This window comes from Ochotona princeps, chromosome 20 (genome assembly GCF_030435755.1).
Source record: "Ochotona princeps isolate mOchPri1 chromosome 20, mOchPri1.hap1, whole genome shotgun sequence".
Classification (NCBI taxonomy): Eukaryota; Metazoa; Chordata; class Mammalia; order Lagomorpha; family Ochotonidae; genus Ochotona; species Ochotona princeps.
In genome coordinates, this window is record NC_080851.1 from 22,531,904 (window position 1) to 22,553,151 (window position 21,248).

At 42.4% G+C, this 21,248-nt stretch overlaps 1 protein-coding gene across 2 annotated transcripts in view; it reads right to left on the reverse strand.

Annotated features, from left to right (window-relative positions):
* BMPER (BMP binding endothelial regulator) overlaps positions 1–21,248 on the reverse strand; it is a 235,239-nt gene that overhangs the window by 147,703 nt on the left and 66,288 nt on the right. The gene's annotated exons all lie outside the window — the stretch shown is intronic.

Consider the following 21,248-nt stretch of genomic DNA (forward strand, 5'->3'; position numbering starts at 1 on the left):
AACATGTTCTTCAATCACAATGTAATAAAATTAGAAATCAATAACAGAAGAAAATTTGAAAATTAAGAAATATGGAAATCAAGCCATGCACTTACAAAACCAGTAAGTCCAAGAATAAACAAGAGAAATTAGAAAATGCTTTGAGATGAATGAAAATAAAAATACAATACACCAAAACGAATGCAACCTAACTAAAGCAGTATTTACAGAGAAATTGGTACCTGCAAATACTTATATCTAAAAACAAGAACAACTCAGATCCATGAACTTCTACTTCAAAAAATTAACAAAAGTAGAGCAATTAAACCCAAAGCACTTGGAAGGCAGGAAGTAATAATGTGTAGAATGGAAATAAATGAAATATAAATTTAAAAAAAATGAATAGGGCCCGGTGCCATGGCCTAGCAACTAAAGTCCTCGCCTTGAAAGCCCCGGGATCCCATATGGGCACCAGTTCTAATCCCGGCAGCTCCACTTCCCATCCAGCTCCCTGCTTGTAGCCTGGGAAAGCAGGAGAGGACGGCCCAAAGCTTTGGAACCCTGCACCCCCATGGGAGACCCGGAAGAGATTCCTGGTCCCGGCATCGGATTGGCGCGTACCAGCCCATTGCGGCTCACTTGGGGAGTGAAACATCGGATGGAAGATCTTCCTCTCTGTCTCTCCTCTCTGTATATCTGGCTTTCCAATAATAATAAAATCTTTAAAAAAATGAATAATTCGATGAAATCAAAAGTACATCGTTTTAAAACGATCAACAAAATTAGTAAAACTTTAGCTCGACTGAACAGGAATGGAGAGAGCAGACTAAAATATCTAAAATCAGAAAGGAAAACAGACACATTGAGAATGACGAAAGAAATGACAGTGATTTTAAAGAACATTCTATGAACAATAATCAGCTTGCGAATATGACAATCTATACGAAACGGGAAAATTAGCAGAAACAAGCCACTGAACCTGACTCAAGTAGAAATTAAAACATCTAAATATATCTTCTAAATACAGACAATGTATTAGCAATGAAAAAATTTCCTGCAATGAAAAAATTTCCCACAATGAAATGTTTTGGCAAACTAGGTTGAACTATCAAGTGTTTAAAATTTAATGAAATCTTTCATTAAATTTTCCAAAAAGTAAAGGAACAAACACCAGCCTGTTTTATAATGCTAGTGGTATCCAGATAAATAAATAACCAAATAAATATATTACAAGAAAAGAGAACCACAGATTAATATCCCTGTTTAATATAGATACAAAAATATTTAACATATCAAATTGAATCCAACAGTATAAAAATCTATATACAATGACCAAGTGAGTTTTATCCCATATTGTACAAGATTGGTTTTAACACATGAGAAATTAGCCAATATGACAAACCATATTAATGTAATAAGAAAAAAAGTACAGGATCATCTCAACTCACGTTAAAAACGTGTTTAACAAAATCCAGAAGCTATTCACTGGAAAGAGAGGGGAGGGAGAGAATTCATAGCAACAACTTACTTAAAGGTGAAATGAACTACACCTCTGCTAAAATGAAAAGGAAAAAATACTTTAGCAACCACTTTCTCTTCTCTCCTCAGCAGTACTTAACTTCTAAAAATTTCAAGGGGCTGGCAGCATGGCACATTCATCAAAGTGGATACCTGTGATGCCAGCATTCTATATGGACACCAGTTTGTGTCTCAGCTACTCCATTTCGAATTCAACCCCTTCCTAATGTGCCTAGGAACGCAGTGGAAGATGGCCCATTCCTCGGGCCCTGCACACACCTAGGGGGCTCATGCACACACACAGGAGACCCAGAAGAAGTTACTGGCTCCTGGCTTCCGCTTGGCAGAGTCTAGCGGTTGTGACTATTTCAGGAATGAATCAGCAGATGGAAAGTTGCTGCCTCTGCTGTGCCTCCTAATCCTTCTTATAACTCAGCCCTTCATATAAAAAACAACAAGAGAAACAAAACACTTTCGAGCCCATGGTTCCCTCAGAATTACCAGTTTATAATGTTTGGCAATATTTTCTCTCAGGGAAGCAGAGAGAAATGGGAAAGATGGAAGAACTATTTAATGACACACACACTTAAGTCCTGTTAAAATGTACTGTACGGGAGTTAAGATTTTCCCTTTCTCTACATAACCATGATAAAATTATCACACACACAAAATTTAATATTAATATGGTTAAATATACTATCTTCTCTTTTTAATGAAGAAAAACATCTTTTTAACTTTTTATTTGTTTTTTGCTTTATTTGAAAGGAAGAGGGACAGAAAATCAGATGCGCCACTTGTTGGCTCATTCCCTCAAATGCCTACAAGCAGCCAGGGTTGGACCAGGCCAAAGCCAGAGGTCCAGAGTTCCTTCTGGGTCTCCCATGTGGATGACAGGGAGCCACTCACTCAAGCTATAGTCTCCTGTCTCTCAAGTACAAACCAGCAGGAAGCTGGATTGGCATCCTCAAAATCTTCAAATTTTCCCTATTGTCCTAATAATGCCTTTTACAGAATTTGTGTGAAGAGGGAAAAAAAAGTTCCAGTCCAAGATCAGGAATTGCACGTATTTGTCTTTCATCTAAAACAGCTGTCTGAACGCCTTTTTCTTTTCATGACATAGGATGAATAAGTAAATGATAGGTTTAATCTCCCACACTAAAATCTGCCTTGGTTATATGAACCACACAGCTCCTTTTCGAGCATGATTTGATCGAGCTGTCCACAGATCATTTCACTTTCTGTGCTCTTATGTGAGTACTCAACATGGATCACTGTGTGATTTAGGAGTTACTAGCAACGAACAATAAAGGAGCCGTTCGGGAAAAAGAGCATAGTTATTAACCAATCTGTGACAAATACAGAACTCTTCAAGATGTCAATCCCTATAGGTTTCCGATGATTTCTACAAGTCACTTTAGAACTTGGTTGTCTCCTGAGAAAGGAGTGAAATCAAAAAAGTATGTAGAACAGGGAAATGGATGGAAGGTTAAAAGAAAAAACTGGAGCATAAAATGAGTTATCTCTGGTCCCCTGCCCAACAAGTCTTTTTATCATTTCTGAAACCCAGTCCAAGCACAGTTCAACATCGGCCTCTCCAGCTCACTTGTTCCTGATCACTGGGATTACAGGAGGAGCAGGGAACATAGCAACCACAGGCTTCCCATCTAGATGATATATTCTGGCGTTTCTAGAAGATCCCTTGAAGAGGAGAAGCTGCTTCCAAGCAAAATATTCTTTCTCTGAACAAATTCAGAAGTTCTAGTCAAATTTATGACTTTCATATTACCTTTATAACAGAACCAATCTCTAGGTAGAGTAAAACCTTCTTCCTTACATTAACTAAAATCTGTAAGTTCTAAGTCTGTTGTGGAGTGGACTAAGCCACTGTTTGCATTGCCACCAGCTGCTCCACTTTCTATTCAGCTTCCTGCTAATGCACTTGGGAAGATAGCAAAAGAGGCTCTAAGGTCTCAGGCACCTGCCACTCACATGGGCGAGCAAGACAGTGCTTCTGGCTTCAGCCTGGCCCAATCATAGTTGCTGCAATCATTTAGAGACTGGATCAGCATATGCACAGCTTGCTCATTCTCTCTCCTCTCTCTCTCTCGTCACTCTGCCTTTCAAATAAATAAATGTTTCTTAAAAATACCTGAGTCCAAAACATTTCATTAAAAACAAAATGTTCAAGAACAAACCTTGATATATTTGATTCTTTTCACAGGAAGAATATCCTTTTATAGTTTAGATGCTTGGGCTGAATTCAAACATATCCGATCAAATTTTTCAACTAAGCGCAGGAATTTCTTGACTTGAAATTCTTCTCAGCCAGTGCCAGGTAGAGACGAGGAAATCAAAAGGCAGTCATGGGCTAGAAGCTGCCATTTGCATTTTGACTCTAAAGCCACAGATGGTTTGATTTCCTCCCTGGGAACATGATAGAGAAGTGGTATAAGGCGTTCCACTGCTAGAAAATATGACTTAGTATGAAATGTATTTGCAGTCACTGCCAAGTTTATGTTCAAGTACTGGGAGCAGACAGAGAGCTCTCAGCTCATCTCCATTCTGAGTCTTAAAGTCTTGCGGGAGAACTTGGGCCATTGGAGTCCTGCTGAGACAGGAGGACATCTCCTGCTGAGTCCTTCAAACCTTCTTGGAGGCAAAGCAAGACAAAAGAAAGTTGCTTGGCTTCCAGAGTAGACTTGACAGGCCCCTCCTCTGAAGAGCTGGTCAGTCCCCCGGCCAGACTCTGCTGTCTGCCAGGTCTTCAGCAGCCGCCGGGGAGATCACATCACACTGTTTGGCTGCACAAGCTGATGGTTTGCACTGCTCCCCACACATCCAGCCAGCAACAACAGCCCCTGCGAATGTTTATCCCTGACACCCCTATCTCCCTACCCCCACCCTGTGCAAGTGTTCACAACATTCCCCAGGAGGCCACTAAACTGAATGAGAGAGGTTTGCCTGAGCAGATTTGTGGATTTACCAGGATAAAGGAGGTAATTCCACCTACCCTCACTGAATCTTTAACTTGAGAGTTCCTGAGACTTGAGAATTCTTAAGTATCTACTTCCAGAAAAGGAGAACTCACAGATTTGAGTCTGTTCTGACACTTGAACAAGTCACCAATCTGAAGCGAGCAATGCTGCTGAGGGCACTGACCCAACACCCACTAGGATCTAACTGACCTGGACAATAACCTGAGATCCCCTAGTGGGCCTTCCAAAGTAGGGTTTGGAAGCTAAGGCACAGAACGCTGGTTGTGTTTTCCAAATGAAAAGTAATGTTAAGGCACTCAACCTATCTCGGGAAAAATGGTATTCAAGTTTATCAACTACTGACAAACACTGTGATCAGCATTAATATCAGTTGCTTGGTGTTAGTCATTCATGTGAACATTCAGTCAATATTCACTGAGCACCTACTGTGTGCTAAGTCCTAAGCTAGGTCGTGGGGTACGCTAGTGAAAAAAGCTAGTGTCCTTATTGTAATGGAGCATATATTATCCCAGGGCAAAGGAAGAAAAGAAAAAACAAGTATATCAGATGGCAAGAATAAGCAAGAATTGGGAAGAAAATGAGATCAGTTTAATAGAGATTTGGTGGCAAAGCAGAGCAACAACACAGAAAAGCTGACACCCCAGCAAAGCTCTACAGGAGCATCTAGGAAAGAGAATTCCAGGCAAGACATTCTACAAATACAGAAGACTCAACGTGTGGGGCTGCCTGGAAGATTCTGGATATGTGAAGTGTCTCCAGAAACAGGTAAGTGACAGAGGAGTCTCACAAATTTGAGGGTCCATGGAGAAGGAAGATTTGGCTTAAAGCAAAGGAAATGTCATTGGTGGACCTGGTACTGGGGTGGACATGGTCCCCAGAGAGGGTGACCATGGCTGTGATTAACTTTTAATCTCACTTGCCTCCCGATTTCTTGGCACAAAATCAATGTCAACTTGGCAGAGCATACAGATATGAGATGTGATATATGAGGCAGGAGGGAGCGATCCTGTTGAGTGTGAATACAGGATCATTCCTTCTTTGGCTTCCAGGATTCCTTACACCTGCACTGTCCAATAAGGTAGTCACTAACCACATGTGCAATTAAGCACTTGAAATGTGGCTATCGTGGAAACAATGTGTTGGGACAAACACATGTAGGAATTTAAAGACTTAGAGTGCAAATTAAAAGAATGTAGGGCCCGGCGCCGTGGCCTAGTGGCTAAAGTTCTCGCCTTGAAAGCCCCGGGATCCCATGTGGGCACCGGTTCTGGTCCCGGCAGCTCCACTTCCCATCCAGCTCCCTGCTTGTGGCCTGGGAAAGCAGTTGAGGACGGCCCAATGCATTGGGACCCTGCACCCGTGTGGGAGACCCGGAAGAGGTTCCAGGTTCCCGGCATCGGATCGGCGCGCATCGGCCCGTTGTGGCTCACTTGGGGAGTGAATCATCGGACGGAAGATCTTCCTCTCTGTCTCTCCTTCTCTGTGTATATCTGGCTGTAATAAAATGAATAAATCTTTAAAAAAAAAAGAATGTAAATACACTATGCATGCTGTCACCATCATTATGTTGAAATGATAATATCTTGGATACTCAGGGTTACATATTTTTAAGTTATTATTTGTTTGAGAAGCAGAAACAGAAAACAAGTTCCCACTCTGTGATTTACTTTCCAAATATCCACAATAGTCCAGTTGGATTAGTTAGACTGGGCCAGGGCCAAAGTCGGGAGCTGGATGGTCAATGCAGGTTTGCCTTGATGGTAACAATAACAGAATTGCTTGAGTCATTACCACTGCTTTCCAGGGTTTCCACTAGCAGGTAGCTGGCATCAGGACCCGAAGCTGGGTATCCAACCCAGGTTCTCAAGGGAAGACAGGAGCATCTAAACTGTTATTTATGCCAAATGTCTGATCCAAACATAGGATTTTAAAAATAATAATAACAAGTCTACTGAGGCCCGGTGCTATAGTTCAGTTGGCTAAGCCTCATCTCCCCCTGCCCTCCTGCAAGCAAAAGGATTCCATGTGGGCACTGGTTTGTGTTCCGGTTATTCCATTTCCCATCCAGCTCCCTGCTTATGGCCTAGAAAAGCACTAGAGGATGGCCCAAAGCCTGGGTATCCTGCACCCATGGGGGAGGCCCAGAAGAAGCTCCTGGCTCCTGGTTTCAGATTGGCTCAATTTTGGCTACTGAGGCCATTAAGGGAGTGAAGCAGCAGAAGAAGACCTCTCCCTGCCTTCCTGCCTCTCTCTCTCTGAAAAACCTGCCTTTCAAATAAAAATTTAAAAATCTTTTTTAAAAAATTCACCTTCCTAAAAATTTTTAATTTAGCTATTAGAAAATTTGAAATTGAATATGTGTGTTACGGGATATTTTTACTAGGATATGTAGGATATTAATGTTACTAGAAAGTTCTCAGAGCCTTCCATCATATCTATGCATCATATATGGGTCTGTTGCGTAAAGAAAAATAATGACTAGAACTGCAAACTACTTTCTCCATGACTTTCACATTAACATGTAAAGGCATGGGAGAGGGTCTTTATAAACCTCATAGGGCCAAAGCAATGCATGTGGTGAGCCACAAGACATCCGTAGGTTTCGCCACAGAAAACAAAACTAAGAAGTGATGGTTTAAAATATGGAAGTGGGGGGCTGGGCTTGTGGAGATACAATCAAGCACTTGGAACAGTAAGTCACTGTTTAGGTGGTTGCTTGGGATAGATGTTCATATCCCATATCAGAATGTCCGGGTCAACTCTTAACTGCTCCACTCCCAATTCAGCTTCCTACTAACGTGCACCATGGCGAGCAGGAGATGAGAGAAAAGCACTTCGGCGAACGTCATCCACGGGTTCTTGGCTCCAGGCTCAATGTCTGCGGTCGTGGGTATTTAGGGAGTGAACCAGTAGAGGAAGATATCCCTCCTCTGTTTCTTTGTTTTCCAAGTAAAAAATAACATAAGGACATTTTTTTAAATTAGTAAATAAGTAATTGTTTCTGAGCCAGTACACATGGATGTCCTAAAAAGTGAATGCAGACAGGCTTGGCACAATAGTCTAGTGGTTAAAGTCCACACCAGTTTCCCATATGGGCGCTTTTCTAATCCCGGCAGCTCTGCTTCCCATCCAGCTCCCTGCTTGTGGCCTGGGAAAGCAGTCAAGGATGGCCTGGGGCCTTGGGACCCTGCACCCGCGAGGGAGACCCAGAAGAGGCTCTGGGTTCCTGACTTCAGATTGGCTCAGCTCTGGCTGTTGCGGCCACTTGGTGAGTGAATCATCGGATGGAAGATTTTCCTTTCTGTCTCTCCTCCTCACTGTATATCCGGCTTTCTAATAAAAATAAATAAATAAGTCTCAAAAGCAAAACAAAACAAGAAGAGTGAATGCAGACAAGAGACCAATGGCAGAACAACAGCTCACAGACATTAGACCCAAGCAGGAGGGGGGCACCTGCTAGAGGCTGGTCCCTAAGCACAGTGTGCCTTAATCCAGCAAATTCTCACATCCATCTGGAACTTCTTTTATAAAACAAGGAAAAATGGTACTGGGAATGGTTTTGGCTCCAAAGCCCCAAAGGTTCACTGAAATGTGTTGTTTCCTTTCTACAATGTGAAGCCAGAGCTCTTTGTCTTCTGTTTTGCATACAGCTGTTTATGTATGAATTGATTTCAAGGGTCCAACGTGGCACAACAGCTATTTTGAAGACAGAGGAAGAAAACATGAAGTTCAATGATTGGCCAAGAAGTGGTTGCCCATTTTATCAATAATGATTTGCAAGGCGCAGCGTTGTATTCATTTGATCAAGAAGTACAAACCAATTATATCCCTGCCTGTCTGGTCTGAGAGGTGATGTCCCCTTAACTAGGTCACACTGACCTCATGAGGCCTCAAGTCAGAATTCTCCCATCTGGAACTCCCAGGTGGGCCCCCTAACTCTTAAAAACAAAACTCCAATCATGACTAACCCACTCCATGGAAAAATAGGGCCTCTTCTGTACCAACATGTGGACAACACCTGGGTCGAGGAAGCAGCAAGGATTAACGCAGAGAAGGAAACAACACCTTAACATCTGCACAGGCATCAGGGAACCAACACTGTTGAAAAGCTCAAGGGACTCTCTCTCCTTAGGGAAGCTCAAAACCCTTCCAGAAAATCATCAATCTTGCACTGTCTGATTTTATGCTAGTGCAGAACCATGTCAAGATACTGGGATCCCTTTCCATTCCCAAGTTAAGAAAACCAGAATATATAATAAGCACAATACTGTGAGCTCTACCCATTGATCAATACCAGTTGTAGACTTCATAAGCAGCACGTTCATCCTGGGTCCCGCTACCACCCTGTGTATCATACCCTTGTCTTGAGTGTGAGGGAAGAAAAGTTTTCTCTACTGCTAATGGTGGTTCTGTGAGCAGAATCCACAAATCATTTCTTGAGAACTTCATGCAATGGAGAAACTATGATTTATGCGTCAAAACAGCTTCCCTTTTTAGTTTTTGAACACAATACATTGTAGCCAAGACTTTAATCATAGGGTAAAAGACTTCTTGAAACTCTGAATGGAATTTAACAATGCTAATAACTATTTATAAAACACATGAATGCTTTTGTCAAAACACATAGATGTGTATGACAAAAAAAGAGGGAATTTTACTTAGAGTCAAAGGACTTCTCAAGAAGATGAAGGCCTTTTTTTAATCAGGAAAGCATAGTATCAGAACAATTGCAAGAAGACTTCATTTTGTCTATTCAATTTTACTTAGGATAAAACTGAAGTCTGGGAGAAGTCAGTGGGTTCTTTCTCACACAGGCAGCCAGTGGACGAGACAGGACCTCAGATCTCCTTACTCCATGGCTGTGACCTCTTGTTCACAACAGTCCTTTCTAAGGAATATCAAGCCCGTTTACATCCCCAATCATTCACATAGGTACAACCTTTAAAATACATATACCCAAACTTTATCGAACTTTTGTCGGTGCTGGATCAAATGATTTTGCTTAATGGTAGAAGCTTAGGGTAAACATCAAGCTTGGTTATAAACGAAATCTTGCTTCAATCTATGAACATTTCTGTGCTGGAAAAAAAAAAAATCCCTTCCAGCCTGATGTTTTTCTGGCGTGTGTTCTGGGCTTTCAGTGAGTAGGCCCACTTATTGAAGACAGCTGCATCCATTGTTTATGAATATTATGGATGCTGAAAACCTAATAACAAAACCAAAAATTCTCTAGTCACCCCCTCTCCTTTTCTTGTACTCTGAAACTGAAAAGAAAATGTACTTCCCACCCATGCCAACAGGAGTCACTCCTGGCATCTGCCAATCACATTCAGAACCCAGGCTTAAGAGGAAAAGACTCTGTAAGCCAACATGCGTGTATAATCCACTATGTGGAACAATATCAAAACTTCATTTCATCAAACAAATGCAGGAGAAAATTCACATCTGTATCCATCCATGTGAATGGTGCAGAAAGGTCGATTTTTTATATTCATTTTAAAATAAAAAAATAACTCTCCTATGATTGAATTTTATTTCTTAAAATATGACCGAAGGATACTCCTTCAAAACAAGTAACTGTTTCTGTTGATATTTGATTATGAACTTACATATAATCAGAACCAAAATGAAACAGATATCTTCCCCTCAGAAAGAGAATGTCATGGAAAAACCAGAGTCTTCCTTTTTTTATTTAACAGACCAGTTTTTGTTTTGTTTAATTCTAGCAATATTCAGAGGCTTAAAAATCCTCACATAGTTTTTGTAATTGAACATCTGGAATATGACATTGTTAACCACGACCACATTTTGTCTGATCGTTATGTGCATCACATAGAACCAAAGAGAGGCAGCAGGAAAAAGAAAGATGGTATATAGAACTGTGTGTGATCAATGTGCTTGACATTGGAGCTCTCCCGTCATTTGTGCATTTCATGGGGCTGCTTATACCGAAGATTCACCCAGATCCTGGGGCCGGTCCCCTCTCCAAAAAGCAGACTCTGCTCAGTACTTCAGGCTGGCTGTTTCAGCTCAGAGTTGGAGAATGCAGGTGGGTTTCCAGAGGGTGATGCGCTGTTTCTCCTTCAGTGTAGGCTCAGAGGCGGGCTCTGGGAGAGGACAGGGATGTGAGGGGAATGTTCCCTTCCTCTGGTGGGTTTGTGGTTCAATGACTCCGTGTGATCCAAACACATGGCTGCCTACACATCACACAAATGGTACCGTTTAAAATTCCATTCAGAGGGAATGGTGGTAATTGAAGCCATTCTCAGGACCACAAAAGCATTGCCACCCTCCAAATAGAACATTTGAATGACATTTAAAAGGTGCCAAAATGTGTAATCAATTCATTCAAAAGATATTTCCTGAGTATCTAGTGTGTGCAATACTCTGGGATGATTATTCAAAAAGTGATGAAGATAGCTGTGAAAATGAACCGTGGGTACTTTATAAATGCCAGGTGACCCTGAAGGGCCACAGACTGCAAGGAAAGCGGAGGCTGCAAGAGCTCTAAAGTCACAGGGAAAATGGAAGTGGAGGGGAAGGGAGGGACCCCAGAAGGGCATAGGCGCCATGTGGCAGAAACAAGGCGAGGAACGGAGACAACAGCTAATTCAGAGGCACCTATCCTTCAAAAGAAAACAAAGCTGAAGATCAGAGTAAACCAAAGTTCCGAAAACGTTATGGCAAACTCATATTACACTAATCTCTGTGGAGCCACGCACATTCAGAGAAAAAAAGAGTATTTTTATCAATGGAAAGATAAAGTTCAAGATCATCACTTCATTTTTAATGATGTAAAATCCCAAATCCAATACTGTAACGCTATGGTCAGGCATGCAGCCTGGAAGTTCAGATGACTCCGTTCCACAGCAGAGTACCTGAGTTCAACACCTACTTCTGGGTGCCGACTCCAGCTTCCTGGAGACCCAAGCGCACAGTGGTGACCACCCAAGGAATGGTGTTCCTGCCATCTACCTGGATCACATTCCCGGCTCCCAGCTTGGCCTGGCTCAGGTTCAGCCCTGTGGGAATCTGGGGCGGGAATCAGCAGATGCGAGCTTTCTCCCTCTTCTCTTTCTTTCCTCAAATTAATAATATTTCTCAAATTAATAAGATTAAAATGTTAAAAAGTAGGACTAATCATTTCATCAAACATTTACTTGCTTCTGTGCAAGACACTACCCTCAAAGGCATGACTTACATTAAGTGTGTCCACAAGCGATTTGAAAATCTAAAACGCAGAGCAAGGTGCTAGGATACAGAGAAAGGAATGACGGCAAGAGCCTGAATGCAGGATTAGGCAAGGAAAGCAATGGGGCATTTCCCCCCTGAGCCAGGAGGAAGAGAGAAGGAAAGAGCAGAGGGAGGAGGTGGGAGAGAAGTGGGAGGAGGCACTGCAGGACCTCACAGAAAGACTCATGCTGGTGTGGCAGCAGGCACTCAGGGTCATCGTCTCTTCAAGAAAGAGTTGGAGATGTAAGAGGAGAAACTTCCAGAAAGGAAAATATCTTGGACTCATTACATTTGGGAACTAACAAGGTTGACTCACTTTCCTCCTAGTAAACATATTTGGATAAATTTGTAAAGATCGGAAGCAGACACAGGATTTGAGCAAACTCAGCCACTGTCCACCATGGAATGCACAAACGCAGGTCAAAGTGCATATAATGTATATTTTCATTGCTTTTTAAAAAAACACACCTTAACATAAGTAGCAGAGGATTAATATCCATCATACACACATGAGCCTCAATAAAATTTCACCACCCAACAGAGAAATTAAAAATAAAATAAAAAGCACAATTTACAGAAGACTTGATGAACATACAGAAAATGGTCAGTTTAAGAAATAACTACCAGTGGGCCTGGCGGTGTGGCCTAGTGGCTAAAGTCCTCCCCTTGAACGTGCCGGGATCCCATGTGGGTGCAGGTTCTGGTCCCGGCAGCACCACTTCCCATCCAGCTCCCTGCTTGTGGCCTGGGAAAGCAGTCGAGGATGGCCCAAAGATTTGGGACCCTGCACCCGCGTGGGAGACCTGGAGGAGGTTCCAGGTTCCCCCGGCTTCGGATCGGCACAGCACCAGCCTTTGCACTCACTTGGGGAGTGAATCATCTGACGGAAGATCTTCCTCTCTGTCTCTCCTCCTCTCTGTATATCTGACTTTGTCATAAAAATAAATAAATCTTTAAAAAAAAAAAAAGAAATAACTACCAGGGCCGAGATTGTGGCACAGTGGGTTAAGCCACCAGCTGCAATGCATATAGGCTGCACCACTCCTAATTCAAGTCCCTACTAATGTGCCTGGGAAAAGCAGCAGAAGATGTCCTAAATGTTTGGGCCCCTACACTCCCGTGGGAGACCCTGATGAAGGTCCTGGCTTCTGGTTTTGGCTTGGTCCATCCCCAGCTGTTGTGACCATTTGGAGAGTGAACCAATAGGTGAAACATCTTGTTTTCTGTCTCTCCATCTCCCTAACTCTGCCTTTCAAATTCATAAACAAATCTTACAAAAAAAAAAAAAGAAGGAAACAAATGCCATGAAAACAATATTCCAAAATGGAAAATAGCTTTAGAGAGTGGAAAAAATGGCTGACCACGGAGGGTTGATGTAAGGGGGAACGCAGAGAGAGAGGGCCAAAAAGTGCCAGAAGAAGGAGCAAGTACAGTTAGAAATAGTATATGCAGGCGTGCGAACCTCCCAGGACACTGTGGAATCCACCAGATCCACCCAACCTGGAGAACCAACCAAAACAACAACAAGAAAATAGCTTTAAAAAAAAAAAAAAAAACGGGAAGGCCCATCAACCAATGGGCACCATGTTTGTTTTTGTTGTTTTTTTTTTAAGATTTATTTTATTTTTATCGGAAAGTCCAGCTCCCTGCTTGTGGCCTGAGAAGGCAGTAGAGAACATCCCAAAGCTTTGGGATTCTGCACCCGGGTGGGAGACCTGGAAGAAGCTCCTGGTTCCTGGCTTTGGATTGGCTCCTCCCCAGCCACTGTGGCCACTTGTGGAATTAACTAGTGGATGGAAGATCTTTCTTTACCTCCTTCTCTCTGTATATCTGCTCTTTCAATCAAAATAAGCATTTATTTCCACCTTCGAAAGCAGGGGCAACGAAGGTGGCTCTGTCTGAAACACTATTCTATCTTCTCTGTGTATGCATAATTTCTTGGCAAGGAGTTGTCTGACGGATCATAGTCTCTTCGTTCTCCAGCTGATGTGAAGGTAACAGATACGTGTTATTCATTCACTCTGGCATTATGGTGACATATGCTTCGGCTGAAAGCCCAAGGCTGAATCTGGTATGAGTTTAAACTTGCTTAGACTTGTGAACTTTAGAGAGAAAACATAATTCACATTTTTTTATTGTGTTAATATCTTGCACAGATTTGGGGCTCTCTTAAGATGTTCACGTCACTATTTTTTATCCCTTGAAATATCTGGTGGTGGTTGTTCACTTGTAGACTGAATGGAACTTCCAAGTTTCCAGTGTCTACACACAACCTCAAAATTCCCCTGGTTAGCGGGGGTCGAATACATGGGAACAAAATCATGTGGAACCTCCTAATCCAGCAGTGTAGGGTTTGGACTCTTGTTAGTTCCTCAACTTTGGACAGCTATTACACTAAAAATCTCAGTTTCTGCATTTAAAGACAAACAATAATGCTTCCTAGGCTATAGGATCCTTTTAAAAATTAACATTAAAGTACTTGACATACCTGTCACAAAATAGCTATTATTATCATCAGTAATTCCTTTGTAGACAAATCATTTGCTCTTTTTCATATATATATGCTCAAATGTTGCATGAAAGATTTCCTTTCCAACTATTTTTCTTGTTGGGCTCACTGTAAAAGTAGTAGTACACCAGGTTGAAAAATAACTTTGAAGACACTTGAGTTCCAGACAAAGAAACTATCACAAGGAATCTTAGAAATCACAAAAATAAGACATATGTACAGACAGAAATTTAGGATCTGTCTTCATAAAAACAGAGTAGCCATTTTCAATCTTAACATATACACAGGACACATACATATTAAACTCCTTTATGGTTTCAGCAATTTGCTCAAAATACTCAACTGGTTAAAAAACACAGATAATCTAAAAATAATCTAAAAACACAGATAATCTAGTAACACAGAGAACTAGGCTCACAAGCTTGTTAAGACATGCATTGAAACCCTTTGTCTAGCTGTTTCTACAATTTTAAATGAGTATTTCATGGAAATTTTCCATTCCAAAATAAGCTCTCCCATTTAAAAATCACCTTAAACCAGACTCCACCTTCCCTTCAACCTTGACAACTCTTACATTTCCCATCTTCGCCCTCTTCCTTCTAAAAGGAAGGCTCTGTCAAGGTAACAATCAATGAATCCAGCCTTTCCTTGTAAACAGATCATTTTAGCGGTATTTTCAAGAATCCAGACATTTAGGAATTCCCTCTAATGAGAACAATATGACAACAGATCTTCCTATAGAGACCTTAACCAACAGGTAGATCACAGACTACTCAGGTTACTCAGGTTGCCCAAATCCGTAAGCCAAAGCACCAGCACCAATCACTCCTCTGATCAAGTTGGGAGCCCTTTTGATTTTTTTCAACTGTCTGTTCAAAACCATGACCTTTTTGTCCTCAGGGTGATGGTACAGCCACAATGCAAACAGAAACACTGTAGCAATTATACCAATATTTTATACAAGTTTTGAAAACTCCTCTGAAGCTTTTTGGCCCACACTAGCTAGCTAAACTTCCCACATTGATCTAATTCGTTCAATAATTGCTCAATTCTCCAATTCATTGCCCAGCCGGAGCCAAATTTTTCCCCACGGACAGGGAAGATATAATGACAGCTTATGACTAAAATGCACCAAATTGCACAAATTACCACAAGTAAGGCAGAGGCCACAAAAGGGGATCCAGGCCCATGGGCCCTGAGTCCCCAGGTCAGAGCTGAAGCAGAGAGGTTGGGAGACACTGCCAAGTCATCCCAGGACCCCTGAGGAAGCTGCCCCTCAGCTTCTTATTCCAGGAAAGCCTGATTTGGGCTGGAGACCCTGGAATGGGAAGCAGTTGCACAGTCTGCCCTCACGCTGGAGCACACCATCAACTCCAAGGAATGGGCATTATGCCTTCTTTTAAAATCTCAGCCACAACAAGTGGCTAGGTCATTGTCCACAGGTTTCCTGCCACTGCAACTTCCTGCCACCATGAATTGTGGGAATCTACAAAGCTTAGAGAACAGGAATGCCATACTCGTTGCATTCAAAGCAACTTACAGTGGCGCCACAGCAGCTGGATGTAAATCCGGCTCTGTCTCTAAGCTTCTCCACAGGGAAGGACATCTCTCTAGTCCCTGCTGAACTGGTAAATATGGAACATTTTGAGGGGGTGGGGTAGGAAGTGAGAGAAGGAGGACAAGAGTAGGGGAAAGGAAGGAGAGCGAGAAGGAGGGAGGGAGGGAGAAAGGAAGTAGAAACAGAAAGGAAAATAAAGTCGGCACTTCAGTGTTCATAAATTCAGTCGTTATTAACAATAACCATGGTGTGCCAAGTAGTTGAGGATCCAAAGTCACCATTTTAATTTGATAGTTGGTGCCAGATAAAATCATTACACATAAGAATGGAACATGTGTGCTGCAGAAGAGCCCCCCAACAGAAGTCACCTTGTCTTGATAATCACTTGATCTTAGCCAAAAGGCCAAGAGGCAATGGTCTTGGGATTCGTTGTAAGCTTCCCTAACAAGTATTCAGGTTTCCAGGTACAGGATAGGCAGACACTGAAAGAACGGAGCCATGGCATGGCAGGGGTGGCGGAGGGGTGGAAGGATAAGAAATGAGAGAGAAGAGGAAAAGTAGGCTGGGTAAAGGTAAGGAGATACTAAACCACAGCTTCTCAAACTTTGTTTTGGCAAATGGATCCTTTGGGATCTTTTCAAATGGCAGAGTGCAGTTCCACGGACCTGGAACAGGAACAGAGATTCTGCATTTTTTAACAAGCTTCCAGATGACATCTGTGCTGCTGGTGGGCATCCACAGCTTGTCCAGCCAGAATGTAGAGGACCTGTGTGAAGGCCAGAGTGGCCAGAGAAGAGGAGGGGCAAAGGGAGAGGGGAGAGGATGAAGCCAGAGGGGTTGTCAGAGGCTGGGCATGCCATGTCCTGCAGAACATCTGAATGAGTCCAGCCCAGATTCCATGGAAAAGCTCCACTGTCTTGATTCTCTCCAAGCAACCTTCCCTGGAGTTTCCCTTTCCCTGGGAGACAGCACTGTGCAATATCTCCTGTGTTAAGTGAGAGCAAAGGTGTTTATGGACTTCAAGGCTTCTAAGAGCCAATAAAGCACAGCCCCTTCATCACAGACAGCCCATTAACAACCCATGTTTATTCGTAAAACTACTCTGAACTTCATTTGCCTTTGTCAGCAAAAGTAATTGATCTTGGCCAGTTAATTTGGCTGGTTTTACAGACTGAGGACTTGTCTACAACTCTGTGGGCTGTATTCCTTTCTGTTAGCTATTCCAGGAAGGCTGAGCCCCTGAGGTTCTTCAAATAATATGATTTTTAAAAAGAGAGAGCATGTACATGTCTCCCTGGCACCCTGGTCATCACTCTTACAGGCATGAAGATGGGTTGCACAGAAACGTCCCTGTCACACTGCCACCATATTCCCTTTCTGGAAGACTGTACTCAACAATGGCACACAAAGCCATCTATTGTACAGTAAGAAAGGTAGTTTAAAAAAAAAGGAAAGAAAAAAACAAGTTTCAACTGAAAGAAGGCAGTGGGCACTTGGCACAGTGGCTCATGGTTCAGTCACCATTTGGAGTATTTCAAGCAGAAGTGTCTAGTTTGAACTGGGCCACTCTATTCCCATCCAGCCTCTTGCTGGAGAGGTGATAGCTCAAGTACTTTGGTCCCGACCACTGGCATGAGAAACCCAGAGCCAGCCCTGACTTTTTCAGGCATGTGGGGAGGGAACCAGCAGATGACTAATATCCCCCCATCTCCATCTCCCTCTTTCTCTTTCAAATAAAATTAAAATAAATACGATTTTTTTAAAGTAGGCAAATACATGCTTTAACCACAGCTCAGTATATTTCACATATTATTATTCAGAAAGAATCATCGTTCCATTTTAAAATGTGTCTATTCCCACTAAATGCAACCCATAGGGAACACACTCTAATATGATTCAATATAATGACTAAAAGGGACAGCTCAAGGAACTCCAGTCATCACTTCCCCCACTGGCACCAGGACTCCTGAGAAATCATTCTCTTGGTGCTATTACTTACATCATGGGTAAGTGGAGACAATCCAGTTGAACAAGTGCTAATAAAGCACTACATTCTACAAGTGAGTCATGATGATATTTACACCTAAAAATGCTGGACCCTCAGCTTCTGGAATGGGTCAGAGCAAAACGTTGTGAAATCCTCACCAGATAGCTTTGAATGTTACCATGTTCTCAACCGTCTGGAATGCCACATATACTGTCCTGACCAAAGTCAGGATGTCAGATCATGTGTGAGGCATTTGTTTCATTATCCAAGGCATCCATCTCAATTTTTTTCTGATGGTCTCTGTCACCACATCATAGCAACACGGGCAGGCAGGTATTCACACAGCTGAAGGGTGTACCCAAGGGGATGGGGCTTCACACACAAGCGACCCAGAATCTACAATGTTTACTTGTTGAGCACCTCAATGGGCTGACAACTCATAAGAGACAGAAAACTGAAATAAGGATACTCACAAACTCAACCCCCCAGGCAAAGACTATGCTAATGCTAGTGGGATGTATAACTACACATAGGCTCTTAGGCAAGAACGGGCTGGTAGCGTGAATGGGCAGAACTGCTCCAGTTGGAGAGAGAAAGTATGACTGTTTCTCAGCTGTGAAGTTGACTTCACTGAGCACCTAGGGTGCGAGGCATAGGGGGTAGAAAGATGATGATAAGGTGAGAGTTCAGCACAGCGGTTGTGGACACTGCTTGGGACGCCTGCATTCAATAGTTGAGTGTCTGACTCCAGTTCCAGCCCAAGTTTCAGCTCCAGCTTCCTGCTTGTGTGTACAGCCTTGGAGACAGCACCTGACAGCTGAAGTAGTCGATTCCCTCCCACCCACATGCTAGACAAGAGCTGCTGGCTCCTGGTTGCAGCCTAGCCCAGCCTCGACTGCTGAACGTATCTGAAATTGGATCAGTGGGTGGGAGATCTCTCTGTACCTCTTTGTGCTTTTCTCTCTTTCTGCCTTTCAAACAAAAGGAAAAGTGGTCAATCAATGAATATTTGCGGGGGGGGGGAACAGATAAATAGATGAATCCATGGCCCCTTCTGCAACTAAAAGAACAGGTGAGTAAGTGCTCACCTGGAAGTGTGTGTGTGTGTGTGTGTAGGCAAAGGCGGTAGGTAGCAACTGACAGCAGAGAAGCATAACACCACGCCCTCCAGACTGTTTCTCCTTCTTTATGTGGCTTCTATACCCCTCTTCCAAAGCCAACCTTGTCTCTCACAGAGCTATGCAGAGCTCATTTTAGAGTCTGCTTCTGGGATAATTCAGACACAGAACTATAAATGTGTTTTTGTATGTGTATTTATAGTCAAGGTACATGTGTCTGTGGATGTGTGTACAAGTAAGCATACTTATTGATACATAGAAACGTAGGAATGTGCTGTCATAGAAATACAATCAGTTCTCTGTATCCAGGAGTTCTACCAACCAGAAGTCAAAAAATGTTCAAAATCATTCCATCTGTGGTAAGCACAAACTTTGTCTTGCCATATTCCCTAAGCAATAGAATATTAATGAATGATTACTTAACATTTAAATTGTTTGAGGTATTATCCATAATCTGAAGATGATCCAAAGTACACAGGAGAACTGTAGAAGTTAAATGTCAATACTACATCACTGTATATCATGGATTTAAGCATGCATACCTTTTGGTGTTCACAGACAGCCCTCCCCCAAAAGAACATGCAGGAGGGACATCATACTATATATACTGTCAAGCAAGGGAATGGGTCTATACAAATGTGAAATGCTTAAATGTGCTTATATCTCTACAGAGAAGTGTATTTCAGAATGTTTGTGGAAAATGCAATGAAAATATTTTGATAGCAAAATTTTGAAATCCATGCATAGCTTTTTCATAATACTCATTTTCTATGAACTTCTTGAATAGCCCTCAAGAAGTAGCAATATCTTTTTTACTAAAGCTGGGGAGATTTTCACGTGCCACCCTTTTCTGCCAGGGGAACCTACAGCCTACCACTGAGCAATCCTCCCTGCCATCTCCCCAGGGAAGCATTAGTCTCACTCCCACCCTAGCCAGATGTCCTCTCACTGGGTGAGATGGCGCCTTACTCCTGCAGGTACCATATGCACCTAAGCCTCCAAGCCAGCTGCTGGGCAGAGCTGGCATCACGCCCTGTGGCAGCACAGCATCTCTCCAAGGTTGTCACCCTCAAGACTAGGCCACTTGCTGCCAGGAGAGTTCTTTTTTTTCAGTGCAGCACATCAAAAGATAGCCAAAATAAAATACTAAATTCCAAGTTACTTTAGAACAATCCACTACAAGAAACCTGGCACCTCCAACTGTTGTCTTCATGTAAAGAACTGCCAGTATGACCCTCCTCCATATCAAGTCCACAACATATGTCCTACCCTTAATAAGATTAATCAAAGCCATTAGCTGAGCACATGGACATACAGAACTGCAGCCTACACAGGAAACCAGAACACAGTACGAGGGTGGAGAAAGGGCCAAAGAGAAGTCACAAAATGGAAAAGCTTGAGCAGGTAACACAATATTGGGGTTCCTTCTTTTTTCAACCAAAATTGAATGGAGGATTTCCAGAGCCCTGAACGTGGCCCTCAGGTGTGTCTCATACAACACATATTCTAGTTCAAAATACATGGAGATCCAAATGCTTTCAGTGTGTGGACGAGATGACCCCTCCTAGACAATCCTAAAGCTCATTTCCAGTACGACGCAACCCTGAATGTCACAGGTGGAACGGCAGGGAACTCTCCATCCTCCTCCCACTTTCTACATTTCCTCCCCAAGGAGGCTCAGCTGCCTGACCTTGGCACACCTTTGTCAGAAGACAGTTTACTCAGAGGCATGTTTAAAATTTCCTACTGAAATACGCCTTGGGTTTCCTCACTTGGCTCCCAAAAGAACAAAATTAATAACAAAAATTATCAGAAAATATTATAGCTTCCTCTACAGCAGCAATAAAACCAAGAGAGAGGCAATATTAAACGGCAAAGAGCAATCATTTACACAAGAAAGCTATTGAGTTGTAACTAGAGAGGAAAAATAGGGAAGTTGAGTTAAAAAATATATACTCATGTTCATTTTTAGTAAATGATTCTTGGGTTTCGATAAACTGTATATATGTTATGTTCATATCCTATTATAAACATTTTATATCAAGATGTATAGCTACATATGACTCTGCTTTTCTTCCTTCTCATGCTCTGCTCCCATATATAAATACCATCCCCTGTTGGTCATGTTTAATCTGGACTCACTAGGCTGGGCACAAGTGTGCTGTAGCAGGGTTAAAGACTTAAGAAGAACAAGTGGGATGACTGACGATACTCCACATCGGATTCTGATTTGGTGCAACTGGGACTCTAGACTTCGCCCATGGATTTTCCTTTTCAGATTCTGAGATGCATTTCGAGGCACCAATAACCTGGAAAATGCATGTTCTTTATTACAAATGACTTTTTAATA